Source organism: Anser cygnoides, chromosome 16, assembly GCF_040182565.1.
Source record: "Anser cygnoides isolate HZ-2024a breed goose chromosome 16, Taihu_goose_T2T_genome, whole genome shotgun sequence".
Lineage (NCBI taxonomy): Eukaryota > Metazoa > Chordata > Aves > Anseriformes > Anatidae > Anser > Anser cygnoides.
The window spans coordinates 16,421,817-16,433,473 of NC_089888.1; the positions used below are offsets into that span (position 1 = coordinate 16,421,817).

Here is an 11,657-nt window from a genome sequence, read left to right on the forward strand (position 1 = left end):
ATACTAACCTGGGGGATTAATAACAAAAATGTTGAAGTAGCATCCAAAAAAGATATTCCAATGACTCACCAGTAAACTCAGTTTAACAAGCACAGGAATGAGCATGCCAGTTATCTGCACAAGTACCACCCACTGATCAGAAGGTTTCCTCTGCATCTTTAGGTGATGAACATTTTACCTTCAGCATTTCCCTCCTCGTTCCTGTTACCATGATGCACTTTATTCCCCTTCAAACAGCTGGAATAAGAAGCTTCTTTGAAGACCGCATTATTGATGACAGAACATACACTGTAGGAACCACACACATTTAGAAAAAGAACAGCCTTGCTATTCTTCCATGAAAAGGCAAGTAAGAAAATACAAGATAAAAAAGTAAGTGTGATGGCTTTTTTTTCCCCACTGTTTTACAGAATGAAGTGCCCTTCACGTGCAGGATCACCCCAGGAGGTTTGAACTTGAAAAGGGAGGTGTTCAAGTAAAATCCAGTGAAAATAAGGAGCTCATCATTTTCCAACAACAGGAAGCAGGTCAAATAACAGCAGGTCAAATTAAAGATCATGTCAAAGACATTATTCGCCTTGTGACCATTTTTATACATTAACCGTTAATTTTCAATCCAGTCTATGGAATGATATAGTCAGAGCAGTACGAGGGACACAGATACCTAAACACACACACTTGTAAAGGTAAGCTAGATGAAGAGAAATTACTCCGTGATACAATGGACAATTCAGGCTGTGACAAGCCAAAGTAAGAAAAAAAACTCATAACTGAATCTCTATAAAGAAAGAGCTGATTCCATCTAGCTGCATTGCAAATAAAGAGAAGAGCAGCTCACGGCACTGGCAGAGCAAAAATTAGTGTCAGCAAAGCACAAACATAGAATTTGAAGCAACAGGTCTTTGTCTATTTAAATGTGTATGAAGCCAGCAGTGAAGAAATTAAAATTTGGATATCTGACCACTCTAACTGTCAAGCAAGAGTAATGATTATTAATATATAATTAAAAGACAACAAGCACTGGGAATAGGAGCAGGCACTGGGGATGGATGCTGACCAAAAGCACATTGAAAATTAACGTAATCCACTCTTTGTCTCTTTAGCTTGCCCAGCATCTAGTCTTCCTGAGCTTTTTTCACTGTACTGGAAGAAGCAAAGCTCAGGAAGGCAGCAACTGCTTCACTCTGCTCTCAGACGTAATCCTGCAGAGTACGTGAATGCCTCGCACAGGCAGAAGTTCCACCACAACCATGGGAAACTTAAATAAAACAGGCTGTTTAATTTCTTAAGTAAATTAATATGCTCCTGGTCACAAATTTATGCTCTTGATGGGTACTCCACTGCAAATGGCTTTCCATTTCATGATGTAAAGAGTAAATCCGAACCAGATTATACACCCATGCCTTTACTTTGCTTTTTCTTTCTATCCAAGCTCTCTTTAAAGCTTAACTGATCTTTCTTTTGCTTCATATTAAACTTCAAAAAGATTTCCAGGTATCTAGGTAACACAGAGAGAAAAAGGTATGTCCTCTTGACAAAAAGCCAGACCTATAAACAAAAGTAAACAGCACAAAGATTTTACAAAGGCCAATATCAACAGCCTCTCCTTGACAGCTCCAGTTTCCCTGCCATAATCTGCCTAACCTAAAGCTCGAGATCTGTGCAGCTCAAGAAAAGGTAAGTCACTTACCATTATCTTCTCTTGAAAAGAAACAGGGCTGCACATGGTAATACTTCAGTAATCCACCTGAAGAAAATAGGTCTTTTCTGCTCAATGGCCACACTATTTAAATGCAAACTCTGAACTTCAAAACCAATTATCTAAATGCAAACATGTTAAGTAGTTCTGTGCCGACTGAAACAATAGGCATCTTCTACGAGCACAGTTTAGAATAGATCATGCAGGTGGGTGGAAGGCATGCATTATCAATTTCTAAACGGGAGGACCTTTTTTTTTTTAAAAAAAAAAAGAACAGTGTATTAACATACTGCCAGTTTTTTTTTTTTAAATAAAAATATTTGAATAACCAGTGCAACAACATCTAGTATCACATTTCCTCAGAGAGGAAAAAAAGAAAAAAAACTCTGTCCTTGATGTTTTATCAGGAATTTTGTTCTTTGCCCCACTGTAGTAAAGGGAGTAATTCCAGGCATAACTTAAAAGCTGGTCATAAGAAATGGGGCCTTGGTTTCTTTAAAATGTTCTTTCCCAGTTTGATGCAGTATTTTCATTTCATCAAAGTGCAATTTGCAATTCTGATGAAGAAAATGATCAATCTTTCAGCTGCAAGAACTCTGCACAGTAAGTAAAAGCTGAATGCCAGCCACTTGCAGAAAACTCTCCAGTCCTTATCGCTTTACACTTCACGCAAGAGGGATGAAGAAGAAAAACTACCTTTCCCTCTCCAAAATATGGGCACAGAATTAGCTCTGGTAACAGGCAAACCACAGCCCAAGAATACAAACAAGCAGGTTGACTGGCTAAAACCTTTAAAAATACTCAGTTTACGAGACAGTAAAAAAGTAACTTTACAAACAGAATGCTCCCAAGCTAGACTGTAATCACTGCTCGTCTACTTCCTCTTCTGAGGTGAGCACACACTTCAAAGTGCATCGGCAGTTGAGCAAAGTGCAGTTACAGCACGCAACTGAGGCCAGTGCTCTCCTCCAAGTTATGCATGCCTGTTCGTTCTCCTTAGCTGTAAGGGCACAAAGCAGTTCCTCCAATTATGTATAAATAGAGCAGACTAACAAAAATTAGAGTATTATATGAACTTAACTGGACAGCCAAACAAAGTCTTAAAAATAAATAGCAAATTGGCGATAGCAATCCCAGAATCTTCATAATTATCCTTTCTAAGGTTTTCATTCTGGTCTAACCCTATAGATGCTTTTTCCTTGCTTTTAAGGAGAAATCAAATTGTTTCAGCTGCAGCACAGGAAGCATTTTGCCAGGGTTGAATGTTTACCACTCTGCTTATACAGTCCACATTTACAGATGTTTGTTTAGACGTTGCCATCGACTGATACAGATAAAGTTAAGTGACTTACCTATTGTATGTGCCACAAAATAAAAGAAAAATAATTTTTAAAATCTCATTTAACATTTTTTCAAGCAGTCCAAAGGCAAGCTTTCTTAGAGATAATGACAAATGTAAACTCCACATGAGAAATATAATACTACTTTAACACCTGTCTTCCTATTAGCTTATCTATTCAGTAGTTAATTTCACAAATCATTCTGAAACTTACAACCAAAGAAACAAGACAACTTCATATTTCAGGCCCGTCTCATCACAGAAGAAACATAACTTAACAGAGGGAGAGAAAATTGACTGAAGAAAATGCTGTTGCTTAACCAATAAATTCATATGAATAATCTTCTCTCAACCTCTCTTAAGACCCGAAATAACTATTTAATCTGTAAGAAGCTTTCCAAGTTAGCACTCGGAAGTCTCAGTTATTTTCCACTGCAACATCATCTTTCATGTGTACTGTATCAGTTCTTTGTTTAAACACAAGAAAACTCACTTTAGATCAGAATGGTGCATATTACCCTGATGATCACTTGAGGTGAATGCATTCAGGACAGTGATTAAAACTGTCAGTCAAACCACAACTAAGAATGCACACCAGATGAAGTTCAGATTTAAACGGCTGTAGCTAAGAGCAATATAATTGTAATTAAATCAGAACTGCTTTGGTCCTTCACTGTAAGAAGAGAGAAGTGATTTTTTTTTTTTTCCAAACAAGATGCTTTTTAAAGCAATAAAGAGCTGATGACAGATTGCAGTTGATTTTTCATTCTTCTATATGCCTTGTTCAGGTCAATTCAAGTAATCAATAGCTGGATCTATTGTCATTCTCTCAATACTGATTGTCATCATTGGAATTGGTGCAAATTTCTCTGCTTTACTCTGCAAAAAGGACAAGTAGCAAGGTAGCAGAGATGGAATAAAGCAATGAGAAACTCATTTAAAAAAAAGAGCAATAATACCTTGAGAAAAGATGGTTTAAAACCCCCTGGTTTCTGATTTCTTCAATTCTAACCAAGCTATATAGATTAGTTTAACTCGGAACATTTTCTGAAGCTTCAAGGGTAAAGAACACCACACAAATGACAACAAGTCATAAGTGCTAAGTGCTACGCTCGGTCTTCTCTCTCTGCATTATATGCAGATACAAAGTTCTTTTGTCAATTTAACATCACAAATTACACCTATCAAAACAAGCTGAATGCCCGGATTTCAGAGCCAATTCCATCAAGGCATTCATAATCTCAAACAGCGTCTTCTACTTTCACTTGGATATTATCACCACACAAGGTCAAAAACCCCTATCTGGCAGCAGGAGGGTTAACAGCTAGAACTTATCCATGTTTCCAAAATACAGCAGTGGCACCAGCAGGAGATAACACAGTTCACCATAAACCTCCACCCCAACTCGTACTTTATCACTGGGTAGCATTACTTTATGGCACGGCTGTATCTTGACAAGACAAAGACAGCAAACCCTCGTAAAGCGGCTGCAGCAGCCTTAGCTGGATAAGACCCCAGAAGAGAGGGAACGAGATCCTCGGAGGAGACTAAAAACAAAGCCTGCAGGAGGGGCTGTGCTACGGCGCGGCTACCGGAAAGCAAAGCCTGTGACGGGAGCAACCCCCAAGGCCCCGAAAGGGCGAAGGTCCACGGGCTGATCTCTGCCACAAGGAGCCCGGAGAGGATGACAGGGGCCGACTGGGGAGGGCAAGCAAACACTGGAGCCTGGGTGCCCGGCGTCGGGCGGCCCCACCAGCAAAAGCCGGGAAGGGCCCTGCACACAGCCCGGCAGCCCCGCAGGGGCGCGCCGGGGTCCCGGCACCGCCGCCCCGTGCCCTGGGGAGGCAGAACGATACCCCCGGCCCGGCAGCGGCCGCCCGGCGCCCAGGGGAGGCAGCGCGGCGGGGCCGCCCCTCGGCGAGGCGCTGCGGGGACCCGGAGCCCCTGGAGGAGCCAGGCCCGCGCCCTCCGGGGTCCTCGCGCCCCCCGCCTCTGCCGCCCGGAGCCCAGGGGAGCGGCGGGGCCGCCGCGCCTCCCCCACAGGCCCCCTCCCCGCCGCCTTCGCCCCCGCCCTCCTTGGCTGCCCGCGGCGCGGTACCCGCTCCCCTCACCGGGCGCGGCGGCTCCTCCGACCCTCGGCCAAGATGGCAGCCGGTCCGGGCCCGACCCGAAGCAGCGACTTTCCGAAGTCGGGCGGGATCCGCGCACGCGCGGAGCCGCCGGAGCCGCGGCCGGGGCGCCCGGACTACAAGTCCCGGCGTGCTCCGCGCTCGGCGCTGCGCGCGCGCCCGGCAGCCAGAGGGGCGGGCGGGCGGCGAGGGCCTGAGGGAGCTGAGGGGTGCCGTGGGGGCGCGGCTCTGCCGCTGCCTCGCCTGGGACCCGCGGTTTGGGGGGAGGGCGCTCGGAGGCTTCGCGGAGTCCCCGCCTCGGCGCTGGGCTCCCGTGGGCACCTCGCAGGGGCGGCCGGCTGCAGGCCGCGGCTGCCGTTTCCCCGCTCCGGTGAAGCCCCCCTGCGCGGCTGCAGCGCTCGGTCCCGGCCCTGGTTCCCTCCCGCAGCTATCCTTTAGCGGCGGCTGCGTGGAGCGCCCGTGCGTGTGTGTAGGCCCCGCTGCGGTAACTGGCACCGCTCGGCACGGCCGCTCCACAGGGCACCTGACCCGGAGCTGACCCCGAGCACCAACCCCGAACCCCAGCCTTGAGCCCCAACCCCGAGCCCCAGCCGTGGACACTCGACCCCGGAGCCCCCGCCCCGGAGCTGATCCCGACTCCCAAAACAGACCGTGAATGTGGACCCGGAGCTAACCCCAAGACCCAACCCCGAGCCCCAGCCCTGGACCCTTGACGCCAGAGCCCACACCCCAGAGCTGACCCTGAGCCCCTGACACCCAGAATGGACCCCGGACCAGAGCTAACCCCGAGCCCAAATCCTGAGCCCCAACCTGGGACAATTGACAGCAGACCCTTGACCCCAGACCCTCGACCCCAGAGCCCCCACCCCAGAGTTGACCCCAAGCCCCGGACCTGGACCTGACCCAAAGTCCCAGACCTGGAGCTGACCCCGAGCCCCTGACCCCAAGCGCCAACCCCGAGCCCCAGACCCGGACCTTCGACTGGGGAGCCCCCACCCTGAAGCTGACCCCCAAGCCTGGATCCAGAGCTGACCCCGAGCCCTGGACTGACCCAGAGCTGACCCCAAGCCAGGACCCTGAGCTGACCCCAACCCCTGAAATGGTTCTCGGACCCGGACCTGGAGCTAACCCCGAGCACCAACCCTGAGCCCCAATCCTGGACCCCCGATCCCGGAGCCCCTGCCCTGGTGCTAACCCCAAGCCCCCAACACCTGGAATGGACCCTGGACCCAGAGCTAAGCCCAATTCCCAACCGCAAGCCTGAACCCCAAGCCCCAGCTCCAGATGCTCGACCCTGGACCCTCAACCCCAGACCCTCAACCCTGTGCCCCAAACCTGGAGGTGACCCCAACACCTGGAACTGAGCTCTGACCCCAAGCCCAAAACCCTGAGCCCCTGAACCTGGAGCAGACCTCGGACCATCAATCCCGAAGCCGACCCCAGAGCTGACCCTGAGCCCCCACCCCAGAGCTAACCCCAAGCCCCAAATCTGAGCCCCAGACTTTGGAGCTGATCCCAACCACGGAGCTGACCCTGACAAAATGACCCCTAAAACAGACCACAAACCCCAACCCCCAAAACAGACCCTTGACCCCGGAGCTAACCCCGAGCCTGAACCCCAAACCCTAACTCCAGACCCTTGACACTGGACCCTCGACCCCGGAGCCACAACCCTGGACCCTTGACCCCAGGCCCTTGAACCTAGACCCTTGACCCGGAGCCCCCACCCTGAAGCTCACCCCGAGCCCTGGACCCGAGCCCCAGAGCTGACCCTGACCTGCGACCCCCGGAACAGAACCCAGACCCGGAGATGACCGCAAGCCCCAACACCAGATCCTGGATCCCAGACCCTGGACCCCTGACCCTGGACTCCGAGCCTCAACCGTGAGTCCCAGCCCTGAGCCCCAGCTCAGAGCCCCAAAGCTTAGCTGACCCTGAGCCCCCAAACCCGGAGCTGACCCCGGACCCAGAGCTAAACTGGAGCCCCAACATTGAGCCCTAACACTGAGCCCCAAACCTGAGTCCCAACCCCGAGCCCAAACCCTGGACCCTTGACTCCGGACCCTTGACCCCGGAGCACCCGACCCGGACCTGACCACGGAGCCCCTGACCCCAGACCCGATTCCAGAGCCCCCGACCCGGACTCGACCCCCAGGCCCAACCCTGAGCCCCAGTAATGAGCCCCCACCCCGAACCCTCGACGCCGGAGCACCCAACCCCAGAGCCCCCACCGCGGACCCGACTCTGGAGCCTCTGACCCAGGCCCAACCCCAGAGCCCTGACACTGGAGCTGACCCCGAACCCCAACCCCAGAGCTGAACCCGACCCCTGAAACAGACCCCAGACCCAAACCTGGAGATAACCCTAGGCCCTGACCCCAATCCCTGACACTGCAGCTGACCCTGAGCCCCCAGCTCTGGAGCTGACCCTGAGACCCAAATTCCCGGAACCAGACCCGGACCCAGAGCCCCAACACCAGAGCTGACCCTGAGTCCCCAGCCCCGAGCTCACACCCGGAGACCCAAACCCAAGCCCCAACCCTGAGCCTATACTCCGAGCCCTCGAACCCGGACCTTAAAACCTGGAGCCCCCAACCTGGACCCGACCCTGGATCATCCACCCTGGACCCGACCCCACACCCCGGACCTGTACCTGACCCAAAGACCCGGACCTGGAGCTGACCCTGAGCCCCTGACCTGGACCTCACCCAAGTGCCAACCTTGATCCCCAATCCCGAGCCCCAGCCCTGAGCCCCATTCCCAGACCCTTGACCCCGAGCCCCTGACCTAGACCTGACCCTGAGCCCTGGACCGACCTGGAGGTGACCCCGAGCCTGGACCCCAGAGCTGACCCCGAGCCCTGAAACGGACCTTGGACCCATACTCGAAGCTAACCCCAAGCGCTAACCCCAAACGCCAACCCCAAGCCCCAACCCCGGCTCCTCGAACCCATAGCCCCCACCCCAGAGCTGACCCCGAGCCCCTGACACCCAGAATGGATCCTGGACCTGGACCTAACCCCGATTTCCAACCCCAAGCCCGAACCCCGAGCCCCAACCCCAGCCCCTCAACCCCAGACCTTCGAGCCTGGAGCCCCCACCTCGGAGCTGACCCCAAGCCCCGACCCCAGAGCTGACCCCGATGCTGGAGCTGACCCCAACCCCAGAGCTGACCCTGACTCGCGACCCCCGGAACAGAACCCGGACCCAGAGCTAACCTCAAGCCCCCGACACCCGGAATATACTCTGGACCCGGAGCAAACCCCGATCCCCAACCCTGAGCCCAAACCCTGAGCCTGAGCCCTGGACACTTGAACCCTCGACCCCGGACCCTTGACTGTGGAGCCCCCACCCTAGAGCTGACCCTGAGCCCCTGACTCCCGGAACGGATCCTGGACGCAGAGATAAGCCTGAGCCCCAACCACGAACCCCAACCCCAGACCCTCAACTCCGGACCCTTGACCTTGGAAACATGACCCCAGAACCCCCAACCCAGGCCAACCCCGGACCCTGGAGACGAGCCCTGGAACTGGACCCGACCATGAGGCCCAACCCTGAACCCCAACACCCAGCTCCAATCCCAGACTCTTGACCACAGAGCCCCCACCCTGGAGCTAAATCTGAGCCTCGGACCCGAGCCCCAGACCCCATAGCTAACCCCAAGCCCCAGCGCCGTAGCTGACCCGGAGCCCCACCCTGGAGCTGATCCCGGGCTCTGAACCTGGAGCTGACCCCAAGCCCCCAGTCAATAGTTCAGACCGGACCTGGAGCTAACCCCAAGCTCCAACCCCAAGCTCCAACCCCGAGACCCAAACCTGAGCCCCAACCATGACTCCATGAGCTTCAACTCTGAGCCCCAAAACCGGACCCTCAACACCAGACCTTCAAACCTGGAACCCCCACCCTGGACCTGACCCTGGAGCCCCCACCCCAGATCTAACCCCGAGTCCTGGACCCGGACCTGAGCCAAGGACCTGGGCCCGGAGCTGACCCCGTGCCCCAACCCTGGGCCCCAGTCCAGAGCCCCAGCCCCGAGCCCCAGCTCCAAGCCCCAAGCCCGCACCCTCGACCCCAGACCCTCAACCCCGAAGCTGACCGCAAGCCCCAGACCCGGAGCTGAGCCCAAGCCTCAGACCAAGCCAGAGCTGACCCAGACCCCGAAACGGACCTCGGACCCAGACCCAGAGCTAATCCTGAGTCCCAACCCTGAGTCCAACCCTGGACCCTTGAGTCTGGAGCCCCCACCCTGAGCTGACCCCAAGCCCCCGCCACCCAGAATGGACCTCAGACCCAGAGCTAACACTGAGCCTGAACCCTGAGCGCCATACACTCAACCTGGGACCATAGACCCCAGACCCTTGACCTTGCAGCCTTGACCCCGTAGCCCCCACCCTGGAGCTGACCCCAAGATGCGACCCAGCAGCTGACCCCGAGCCCCGACCCAGGAGCTGATCCCGAACCCCTGACCCCAAGGCTGACCCCAAGCCCCCAACCCCAAAGCTGACCCCGAGCCCCCAACCCCAAAACGGACCCTGGACCCAGAGCCCCGAAGCCAGACCCCAACCCTGAGCCCTTGACCCTGAGCTGCCGACCCTGGAGCTGACCATGACCCCAGAGATAACCCCGACCCGCCACCCCCGGAACAGAACCTGGACCCGGAGCTAACCCTGAGCCCCAACTCCAGACCCTTGATCACAGACCCTTGACCCCTGACCCTGGACCCTGAGCCCCAACCCCAAACCCCAGCCCCAAGCCCTGGACCTGACCCTGAGGCACGGACCTGACTCCAAGCGGCTGACCCCGAGCGCTGACTCCGATCCCCAGGTCCCGCAGCTGACCCTGAGCGCCGACTCCTGGGCCCCAGGCCCTGTGGCTGACCCCGAGCACTGACTCCCAGGCTCCAGGCTCTGTGGCTGACCCCAAGTGCTGACTCCTGAGCCCCAGGCCCCGCAGCTGACCCCGAGTGACAACTTCTAGCCCCGGAGCCCACAGCTGACCCTGAGCACCCACTCCGAGCCTCATACCCCGTGGCTGACCCCGAGCGCCGACTCCGAGCCCCAGAGCCCACAGATGACCCTGAGAGCTGACTTGGAGCCCCAGGCTCTGTGGCTGACCCTGAGCGCCGACTCCCACACCCCAGACCCTGCAGCTGAACCCGAGAGTGACTCCGAACCCCAGGCCCCACGGCGGACCCTGAGCGCCAACTCCGAGCTCCAGAGTCCGCGGCTGACCCCAAGAGCTGACTCGGAGCCCCAGGCTCTGTGGCTGACCCCGAGCTTCGACTCCCAGGCCCCAGACCCCATAGCTGACCCGAGAGGGACTCTGAACCCCAGGCCCCACGGTGGACCCCAAGCACCGACTCGGAGCCCTGGGCCCTGTGGCTGATGCTGAGCGCTGACTCCCGGGACCCAAGCCCCGTGGCTGACACCGAGTACTGACTCTGAGCCCCAGGCCCCATGGCGGACCCAGAGTGCTGACTCCGAGCCCCAGTGTGAGAAACACTCTGTAGCCAATAACTTAGGCTCAGGCCAGGATCTCAGTGAAGTAGTAATTTATTCGTGATTGCAATGGCGGGCATCCCACAAGCAGGAGTGCACCTACTAGTTCCATAACACAGTTTATATACTTTTTTTCTCGAGGACCGGGACCCTCCCCTATTTCCCCATTGACTGGGTAATCCAGGTTCACAATCTATCCCGTGCTTCACAGACGATACATGGCTTTCAGTTGCTGGCCTGTTATAACTCAAATTTCTTTTGACTTTTATACTCTTTGAGGTGGTAATGTTTCTTCACAGTGATTTCCACCTAATTGCTCTAAGGATTCTGGTTGTCTGCATTTTACAAGGTTGTCTGTTAAGCTTTCTTATCACTGCAAGCATATCTCAATCTCGCCCGGGGGCCGCTGGGGGTCGCCTGGCAGGGTCCATCAGGTCACCTGGGGAGGAGCAGGGTCTGCCGGGATGCTCAGGGGCCCTCCAGGGGTTGCCGGGCGGGGTCTGCTGGGGCTCCCGGGGGCCCCGACGGTGGTCGCCGGGCAGGGTCCGCCTCTGCGCCTGGTGGCTTGACAGGGGTAACCGGGCAGGGAATGCTGGGGTGCCCGGAGGCCCACCAGGGGTCAGCGGGGTGGGTCCTCCGGGGCGCCCGGTGGCCCGCTGGGGTTCACTGGGGTGGGTCTTTCGGGTTGCCTGGGGGACTGATGAGGTCACTGTAGTGGGTTCTTTGCAGTGCCTGGGGGCCCACCGGGGGTCACCGGGGTGGGTCCTCCGGGGTGCCCGGGTGCCCACCGGGAGTCACAGGGGTTGGTCCTCTGGGGCGCCCGTGGGCCCACCGGGGTTCACTGGGGGCGGTCCTCCGGGGCGCCCTGGGGCCTGCCGGGGGTCACGGGGGGTGATCCTCTGGGCTGCCTCGGGGCCCATCGGGGGTCACCGGAGTGGGTCCTCCGGGGCGTCCGGCTCTGCAGGGGGTCACTGGCCACGGTCCTCTAGGGCAC

The 11,657-nt window shown here is 55.6% G+C and overlaps 1 protein-coding gene across 2 annotated transcripts in view; it reads right to left on the reverse strand.

Annotated features, from left to right (window-relative positions):
* The window catches only part of ITCH (itchy E3 ubiquitin protein ligase), a 66,092-nt gene extending 60,808 nt beyond the window's left edge, over positions 1 to 5,284 (reverse strand). Inside the window, exon 1 of one of the 2 annotated variants that reach the window (XM_048048970.2) lies at positions 5,150 to 5,284. The gene's annotated coding sequence lies outside the window, so the exon portion shown is untranslated. The remainder of the gene's footprint in view (positions 1 to 5,149) is intronic. The other variant, XM_048048971.2, reaches the window with a different exon arrangement.
* Positions 5,285 to 11,657: the final 6,373 nt, after the last annotated feature.